Genomic DNA, 9,860 nt, shown 5'->3' on the forward strand with positions numbered 1-9,860 from the left:
AATGTCTTCCTTCTAACACACTGTTTTTTTATAACATACTTCCTGAGGCTAATACTAAATCTGAGACATAAACAGGACACATCTGACCTCTATGCACCAGTTCCTACAACTTATGCACTTATTTTATGAACAATAACTCACTGTTCTCACTCTTCTTGCACAACATGCAATTTTTAATATGTATTTTGTATTGTAATTTATAGTATATTTTAAGTATTGCAGTGTACTGATGCCACAAAGCAGCAAATGACAGTGATAGTAAACCTGATTCTTATTAATGATTTAATACATTTAAATTTAACTATTAAAATTATTTTATTAATTTCACTTTACTGACTCTGTAGAATCAAAATCAGGTTTAATATCACCAGCATATAGTATGTCGTGAAATTTGTTGTTTCGTGGCAGCAGTACCTTGCAATGCAGAGTAATAAAAGCTAAGAATTACAGTAAATATATATGTAAATGGAAGATAAATTAAATAGTAATGCAAAAAGAGGGGAAAAAAGTAGTGAGGTAGCGTCCATGGGTTCAATATCCATTCAGAAAGCGGGTGGCACAGGGGAAGAAACTGCTTCTGAATAGCTAAGTGTGTGCCTTCAGACCCCTGTACTTCCTCCTTGATGGTAGCAATGAGAAGAGGGCATGTCCTGGCTGATGGTAATCCTTAATACTGGATTCTGCCTTTTCAAGGCATCACCTTTTGAAGATGTCCTGGATGCTGGGGAGTCTAGTGCCCATGGTGGAGATGGTTGAGTTGTCTCTGTATGCAATGCCATCTCCCTTAAAACTTTATCATGGAGCTGTGATGTCCTAGAGACCCTTCAGCCCATTGAGTCTGAGACACCTTAATACCACAGGGCTTTTTATTCGTGGTTCTTCCTAATTACACACTGCTGCTTGTTAATACCATCCATAAGTAAAGTGGTTTTTAGGTGCACACCAATGAACCAGGTGGCAAGGTAGAGATACGTCTCCACAAAAGGAAGTGTAAGGCATTCACTCCTTCCCTCCGCTAGCCTGCAGGTCACCCTTGGGCAAGGTGTAGCACTTGTTTAGTCCGCCAGTTAGGGTCACATGAAGCCATGGGAGCTGGTGATGGATGGTCATATGAGCAGCTGGTACAGAAAGACTATAAGACATAGGAGCAGAATTAAGCCATTTGGCCCATCGAGTCTGCTCCACCATTTCATCATGGCTGATCCAATTTTCCTCTCACCCCAAACTCCTGCCTTCCACTTATATCCCTTCATGCCCTGACCAATGAAGAATCCAACGACCTCTGCCTTAAATATACATAAAGGCTTGGCCTCCAAAGCTGCCTGTGGCAAAGAATTCCACATATTCACTATTCATCTCCAATATAAAAAGATGGCCCTCTATTCTGTGGCTGTGTCCTATGTTCTTAGACTTTCCCATCATAGGAAACATCCTCTCCACATCTACTCTATCAACAATTAACTATCTAGTTAGTACAGACCCAGAGCTATCAAATGCTATCTTCATGTCAAGCCATTCAATCCTGGAATCATTTTTGTGAACCTCCTTTGAACCCTCTCCTGTTTCAGCACATCCTTTCTAAGATAAAGGGCCCAAAACTGCTCACAATACTGCAAGTGAGGTCTCACCAGCGTGTTATAAAGACTCAACATTGCATCCAAGCTTTTATATTCTAGTCCTCTTGAAATGAATGCCAACATTGTAGTAGCCTTCCTCACCACAGACTCGACATGCAAATTAACCTTTAGGGAATCATGCACAAGGACACACAAGTCCTTTTGTGCCTCTGATTTTTGTATTTTCTCACCATTCAGAGAATAGTCAACCCTTTCACTTCTTCTACCAAAGTGCATGACCATACACTTCCCAACAATGTATTCCATCTGCCCCTTATTTGCTCTTCTCCCAATTTGTCTAAGTCCTTCTGTAGCCTCTCTACATCCTCAAAACTACCTACTCCTCTACCTATCTTCATATCATCTGCAAACTTTGCAACAAAGCCAGCCAAATCATTGACATATAACATAAAAAGAATCGGTCCCAATACAGACACCTGTGGAACATCACTAGTCACTGGCAGCCAGCCAGAAAAGGCTCCCTTTATTCCCACTCTTTGCTTCCTGCCGATCAGCCACTGCTTTATCCATGCTAGAATCTTTCCTGTAATACCATGGTCTCATAGCTTAAGCAGCATCACATGTGGCACCTTGTCAAAGGCCTTCTGAAAATCAACCAATTCTCCTTTTTCCATCCTGCTTGTTATTTTTTCAAAGAATTCCAACAGATTTGTCAGGCAAGATTTTCTCTTGAGGAAACTGCTGACTATGGCTTATTTTATCATGTGCCTCCAAGTACCCCAAGACCTCTTCCTTAACAATCGACTCCAACACCTTCCTAACCACTGGGGTCAAACTAACTGGCCTATAGTTTCCTTTCTTCTGCCAATGCCCCTTCTTGAAGAGTGGAGTGACATTTACAATTTTCCAGTCTTCCGGAATCATTCCAGAATCTAGTGATTCTTGTAAGATCATTACAAATGCCTCTCCAGTCACTTCAGCCACCTCTTTCAGAACCCTGCATGTACACCATGGTCCAGGTGACTTATCTACTTACAGATCTTTCAGTTTCCCAAGAACCTTCTCTCTAGGGATGATAACTTCACACACTTCATAACCACTGACACCTGAAACTTCCACCATACTGCTAGTGTCTTTCACAGTGAAGACTGATGCAAAATACTTATTTAGTTCAGAAGTCCTGGTTATGTAACCAATGATACCAGGCAATGTCTGAAGAGTACTGACAATGGCTGGAGTCACCTGTCTTGTAAAGATACTGCCCAAAGGAAGGCAATGGCAATGGCAAACCACTTCTGTAGAAAAATTTGTCAAGAACAACAATTTTATGAAAAGCAACACACACAAAAAGCTGGTGGAATGCAGCAGGCAGGCAGCATCTACAGGAAGAAGCACTGTCGACGTTTCGGGCTGAGATCCTGCAGATCTCCTCATGTTATGGAAAGACCATGATCACCCACTCATACAACACAGCACATAATGATGATGACTAGTAACACCCAGAGGTTCTGCACGCCAGCTCTGCTCAATGCCACACAGCCCCTACTGTGTCCAACATCCGGCATTGGATGTATAGAAATGGACTGCTGCACGGTAACATAGTGGTTTGTGTAATGTCAGACCAGGGTTCAATTCCCACCGCTGACTGTAAAGAATCTGTACATTCTCCCTGTGACTCTGTGGGTGATGAAATGAGAAGCTGGGAGGTGGTAGGTGGAAGAGGTAAAGGGGGCTGAAGAAGGTGGAATATATTAGGAGAGGACAGTGTACCAAGGAAGAAAGAAGAGGAAACAGAGGGAGATGCAGGGAAGTACTGGCAGGTGAGCAGAGGAGAGGGGGTGAGAGGGGAACCAGAATGAAGAATGGAAAATGAGGGAAGGAGAGAGAGGATAGAAATTGACAGAAGTTAGAGAATCAATGCTCATGCTGTCAAGTTGGAGGCTACCCAGATGGAATATGAGCTGTTGCTCCTCCAACCTGGAAGTAGCTTCATCTATGGCAGTAGAGGAGGCCATGGACTGATACAGTATGTCCAAATGGGAATGGGAAGAAAAACCTTGGCTTTATTTTATTTTAGCAATAGAGCATGAAGTAGGCCCCGTCGGTCCTTCAAGCCAGACCGCCCCAGCAACCCCACAACCCCGATTAACCCTAACCTAATCATGGGACAACTTACAGTAACTAACCTCCCCGGTACATCTTTAGACTGTGGGAGCACCTGGGGAAAACCCATGCATTCCTTGGGGAGGATGTAAAGAGGCTCTTTATAGAGTGGTGTCAGAATTTAACTCTGAAACACCCCAAGCTGTAACAGCATCATGCTAACCATTGTATTGTCCTACAGCTGCTGGTAGAGAGTCAAGGCTTAAGGTACATCTATTATCAAATTATGTATATAGTATACAACTCTAAGATTCGTCTTTTTCAGACAGCCACAAAACAAAAACCAAATCACGAAGTGATAAGGCTATCAAATCCCGCCCCCCCCCCCCCCATAAGAAACAACAAATTGCACAAATGGCAACAAGAAAGAATGGGCAAAAACATAGAATATAAAAACATAAAACTGAAAGAGAAGAACTTGGAGAAAGAGAAGAGAGCTCTCAAAAAAAATTAGTGAAATAGAAAACTTATGAATAAATAATGCAGCATTAATAAAGGATATGTATGCACGTCTGCTGCATTTCAAAAAGTGATTTATGAATGTGTCATACAGTAAAGATAATGGCCTGTGGTTACTGTATGTGGCTGACTGAATTGCCTATTTATTTGTCTAGATTAATAACAAAAATGTAAATTCAAATCATGAACTCAGGAGATTCTGCAGATGCTGGAACTCTTGGGAAACACACAAAATGCTGGAGGAACTCAGCAAGTCAGGCAACATCTACAGAGGGGCATAAACAGTCAACATTTCAGGGCAGGACTGGCAAGGAAAGGGGCAGAAGGGTCTTGGCCTGAAAGAGTGACTGTTCGTTTCTCTACATTGATGCTGTCTGACCTACTGAGTTCTTCCAGCATTTTGTGTATGTAATTGAAATCACTGCACAGGAGCTTGAAATTATTTCAATATTTAAAAAAATAATTTCCATTATAGTGTCTTCTCAGGAGGGGGGAGAAAAGCATTTTACTTCTATCCTCCCATCTAAGCTTGGCTTATGAATGACTTTAGACCCATAGGAATACCATCTGGCTTGACCAACAAGTGAAGAAACTCCATGGAACAAAGTCTGTCAAGAATTTGCAAAATTTGCAGAGTGAAATGGAACTTAAACTGCTAGACAGAGCAACATGAGCAAAACTGAATCAGTCAACAAAGAATCCTTTTGAATAATTTGCAGACGATTGATACTTAAACAAATTCTTAAAATATCAATCAAGTGATTTATGACCAAGATAATGCTCTGTAGATATTTTTAAACAAGGTTAACAATATCCAGTAGACTTTATTAATAATAAAATAAATGGCTCAAAAGGAGAAGAGGAAGATCACTGACAATTCTGCGTGGCATGGGAGGCACAGTAGTGTAGTGGTTAGCATAACACTTTACAGCATTAGCAACTCGGGTTCAAATCACCCCACTGTCTGTAAGGAGTCTGTACATTCTCCCTGTGATTGTGCGGGTTTCCTCTGGGTGCTCCTGTTCTCTCCCACATTCCAAAGATGTACAAGTTAAGGTAAACAAATTGTGGGTGTTCTATGTTGGCACCAGAAGCATGGTGATGCTAGCAGGCCAGCCTCAGAACACCTTTGACCTGCTGTTGATGCAAACGACACATTTCACTGAAAGTTGAATTTGTATTCCAACATTGTGGGCCGAAGGACCTGTACCTGTGCTGTACTGTTCTACGTTTTGAAGGACATGCGATAAATTAAGTCATTGAGTCACAGAACACTACAGCACTGAAACAGGTGCTTTGACCCATCTAGTCCATGCCGAACCATTTAAACGGCCTAGTCCCATCGACCTGCAGACCACAGCTCTCTATTCCCCTCCCATCCATGTACTTATCCGAACTTCTCCCTAGTCCCATCGACCCACACCCAGACCATAGACCCCATACCCCTCCCATCCACGTACCTATCCAAACTTCTCCCTGGTCCCATCAACCCACACCCGGACCATAGACCCCATACCCCTCCCATCCACGTACATCCAAACTTCTCCCTGGTCCCATCGACCCACACCCAGACCATAGACCCCATACCCCTCCCATCCACGTACATCCAAACTTCTCCCTGATCCCATCGACCCACACCCGGACCATAGACCCCATACCCCTCCCATCCATGTACCTATCCAAACTTCTCCCTGGTCCCATCGACCCACACCCGGACCATAGATCCCATACCCCTCCCATCCATGTACCTATCCAAACTTCTCCCTGGTCCCATCGACCCACACCCGGACCATAGACCCCATACCCCTCCCATCCATGTACCTATCCAAACTTCTCCCTGGTCCCATCAACCCACACCCGGACCATAGACCCCATACCCCTCCCATCCATGTACCTATCCAAACTTCTCCCTGGTCCCATCGACCCACACCCTGACCATAGACCCCATACCCCTCCCATCCATGTACCTATCCAAACTTCTCCCTAGTCCCATCGACCCACACCCAGACCATAGCCCACTATAACACTCTCATTCATGTACCTATCCAAACTACTTCCTTGTTTCATCAACCACACCATGCCCTCTGAGTGAAGTTTCCCCTCATGTTCCCCTTAAACATTTCACCTTTGACCCTTAACCCAAGACCTTTAGTTGTAGTCCCACCCAATCTCAGTGAAAAAACCCTACTTGCATTTGCCCTGTCAATATAATTTTGTATACTTCTATCAAATCTCCTCTCAATCTTCTACATTCCAACAAATAAAGTCCTAACCTATTCAATCTTTCCTTATAACTCTGGTCCTCCAGACCCGGCAACATCCTTGTAATTGTTTTCTGTACTTTTTCAACCTTACTTTCACACTATACTCCAAATTAGGCCTCACCATTGTCTTATACAATTTCAACATAACATCCCATTTCCTGTACACAGTACTTTGATTTATGAAAGCCAATGTGCCAAAAGCTCTCTTTATGATCCTTTCTACCTAATCTTTAAACTAATCTTTATAAGATAAAGACCTTTAAGATTAAGATCTTTATAAAATATCAATCAAGTGATTTATGGCAAGATAGCTTGATAGCTTTTTAAAATTAGGCCAACAATCCAGTGGGCTTCATTAATAATAAAAATGTGTCATTGCCAATCGAACATATCAGACTCCATTGGACAATAAAAGATAAAGACAAGAGATTCTGTAAATGCTGGAAATCCAGAGTAACACACACAAAATGCTGGAAGAACTCATCAGGTCAGATAGCATCTATGGAAATGAATAAACAGTCTTAGCTTCAGGCCTTGACCCTTCACCAGGGCTGGAAAGGAAGGGGGAACATGCAAGAATAACTATTAAATACCAGTGTGGAAGGAAAATGGAGCACTCGGAGAAAACCCACATAATCATGGGAATAACTTATAAACTCCACACAGCTTTTACTTATATTTAGAGATACAATGTGAAAGCACAGCCCAGCAACCCCGATTTAACTGTAACCTAATCACAGGACAATTTTCAATGATCAGTTAACCTACCTGGTATGTCTTTGGACTGTGGGATGAAACAGGATGATCCAGGGAAAACCCACGCATTCCGTACGGAGAATGTACAGAGACTCCTTACAGAGGACTCCGGGATTGGACTCCGAACTCCAATTACCAAAGCTGTAGTAGTGCTGTGCTAAACACTAAGCTACCTTAACACTCAGTTCCTCCCAGACAGCGGGGGCAATTGAACCCCAATCACTAGCCTTACTCTGGCTTCTTCCCCCTTCATTTCTAGTCCTGATGAAGAGCCTCAGCCCAAAACATTGACTTTTTATTCCTTTCCATACTGTAGATGCTGCCTGACCTGCTGAACTCCTCCAACATTTTGTGTACAGCAATAAAAGATGACTCCCAATCCTGAGAATGTTTGGAAACATTAAGAGAGAAGTACCTAGAGTGTAGAGCTAAATGGCTGCAAGAAAATGAATCTCAGGATAGTATATGATGATGTATACATAGTTTGATAATAAATTTACTTTGAACTTTGAGCAAATGATTCAATTTTCAGAAAATTGTAAGTTATCTCGGAGTTCAACAGATTAAATTGGTTAATGAACCTTTCAATCCAAGATTGACCAACTACAAAACTGTCCAGTGAGGTCCTCTCATTGGGAACTTTATTCTCAGGATGAATCTGAGGCAACACAGTGAACCAGTGCTGGTCCCCGGATGTACATGGGAAACAAAACATCTCAACCTGGTTGTAAAAACACAAAACGCTGGCAGAACTCAGCAGGCCAGACAGCATCTATGGGAGGAGGTAATGATGACGTTTCGGGCCGAAACCTTGTATTAGCCTCCCGGGAGCCACGGTAACGTAGCGGTTAGCACAACACTAATACGGCTCAGGGCGTTCTGGAGTTTGCAATTCAATTCCGGCACTGTCTGTTAGGAGTCTGTGCCTTCTCCCCGTGAAGCGCTATGGATTTCCCGAAGATGTACCGGTTAGTAGGTTAATTATTCATTGTAAATGGCCGTGTTGTTGTTCCTTTCGGCGTATTGGGCGGCATTTTTGCTGTTTCCGTTGCATCTTTGCATCTTTTTTTTAGGCCCAGTTGCTGGCTCGACGCTCAACCCAGCACGGATGGAAAACGTGCAAGGAGCCTGACGGATTCGAAGTCGAGTGTTGATGTAGGTGGTTTGCTGGGCGGTGCAGCTCACGGGAGAGCCTGTTCCGCGACCATTCCGTCTTTCTGCCGTCGTATCTCACTGCCTGGCAACTGTCCAAGAGACCCGACTCAAACCATGTACTGGTTTGGGTCAGTTTGTTAAGCAAAACGTCATGCCCTTAGGGATGTGTCAATCTTGAATCGGGTGGGTTTGGGTTTTTATCTTACAGCACGGCGATCTGTAGTGAAATTCTGGATCTCCCAGGAGGAAAAAGACACGGTGCCAGATGAAAACTTGCGCGTCCTAACCTCTGGACCCAGCAAAGGGCTTCACAGTAAATGAAACGTCTCCCAAGTGCAGTCACAATTACAACACTGAAAATGTTTAGCAGCCAATTTCCGCACAAGCTGCATTTTGATTAGTGACTGGAAAATTTTCTCAAAGGATTTACACAATCGGCCAATTCAGAAACATCAAGGAGAAGTATTAGAATTCAGATAACCATTTCAAGACCAAACTAACAGTAAATACAGCAAATACAAGCTCCCAAAAACAGAGAGAAAACCAGAGAGACGGAGTGTGTGTGTGAGAGAGAGAGGGACAGAAGCAGAGAGAAATTCAGAGGGGCGGGGGGGGGGGGGGGAATCAGAGAGACAGAGAAACAGAGATAGAAATAAAGAGTGAGACACGGAGGAGCGGCAGGGGATGCAGGGATGTTGCTGCGTGTGCCGGGCCTCGGCGACACAAAATGAGGAGCGTGGAAGCGAGCTGCAGGATTCAGCAGCAAAGGCAGACACACATACGTCTGGAGTGGTGCAGAGACACTGCAGTATAGGGTTCAGCACTGGCCGACCTCCGTTCAGTACCCAGCAACCCCACCTCACCCTGGTTTCCACATCTCAATAAAACTGCTTTCTCCTAACCAACTTCGAACCCTCCTCGTTGGTTTAACATTTAAATTTATTAAATGTTTATTTAGCAGGTGAGATTCTATCATCGCTCACCACCCCACACAATTTACATTTTACAGCTAGCCTGAGAACGAGCGAATGGATCGTCATCACCCCCTCCCTTCAGTGCTATAGATGACCCATGCAATGTACAGAAAGTCACTTACCGACTGTGCCGGAGCCCTGCTTGACGAGGTTACCTCTGGGAGGGAGGGCGAATCCCTCCTCCCCCAACCCATGGAGCCCAGGAGCTGCGTCTCGCCGTCCCTGCGTGCGCCACCGCGTCGGAGTGCTGCCCGAGGGTGGGGGTGGGAGAATAGGGGGGTGAGGGGGGATTAGGAGATTATGGGGGATGGAGGAATGAGGGGGAGGTGGGGGAAAGGTGGACGAAGGGGGATGGGGATAAAATGATGAGGTGGGATAGGAGAGAGGTGGATGGAGGGATGGGGATAGGGGTGAGGGGGAACAGGATATGGGGGTTGAGGGGGTGGGATGAAGGATAATAAGGGGGATATAGTGGTGATGAGGGGGATAGCGATAATGAGCAGATAGCAGTG

The 9,860-nt window shown here is 44.1% G+C and overlaps 1 protein-coding gene across 7 annotated transcripts in view; it reads right to left on the bottom strand.

Moving 5' to 3' along the window:
- Window positions 1-9,579, bottom strand: part of LOC140736254 (syntaphilin-like) — a 60,935-nt gene extending 51,356 nt beyond the window's left edge. For 3 of the 7 annotated variants that reach the window (XM_073062193.1, XM_073062185.1, XM_073062192.1), the window contains exon 1: window positions 9,471-9,579. The gene's annotated coding sequence lies outside the window, so the exon portion shown is untranslated. Of the gene's footprint in view, window positions 1-7,231; window positions 7,975-9,470 lie in introns of those variants that run through there. The other 4 variants (XM_073062188.1, XM_073062189.1, XM_073062187.1 and 1 more) reach the window with 3 other exon arrangements.
- Window positions 9,580-9,860: the final 281 nt, after the last annotated feature.

Source organism: Hemitrygon akajei, chromosome 11 (genome assembly GCF_048418815.1).
Source record: "Hemitrygon akajei chromosome 11, sHemAka1.3, whole genome shotgun sequence".
NCBI lineage: Eukaryota > Metazoa > Chordata > Chondrichthyes > Myliobatiformes > Dasyatidae > Hemitrygon > Hemitrygon akajei.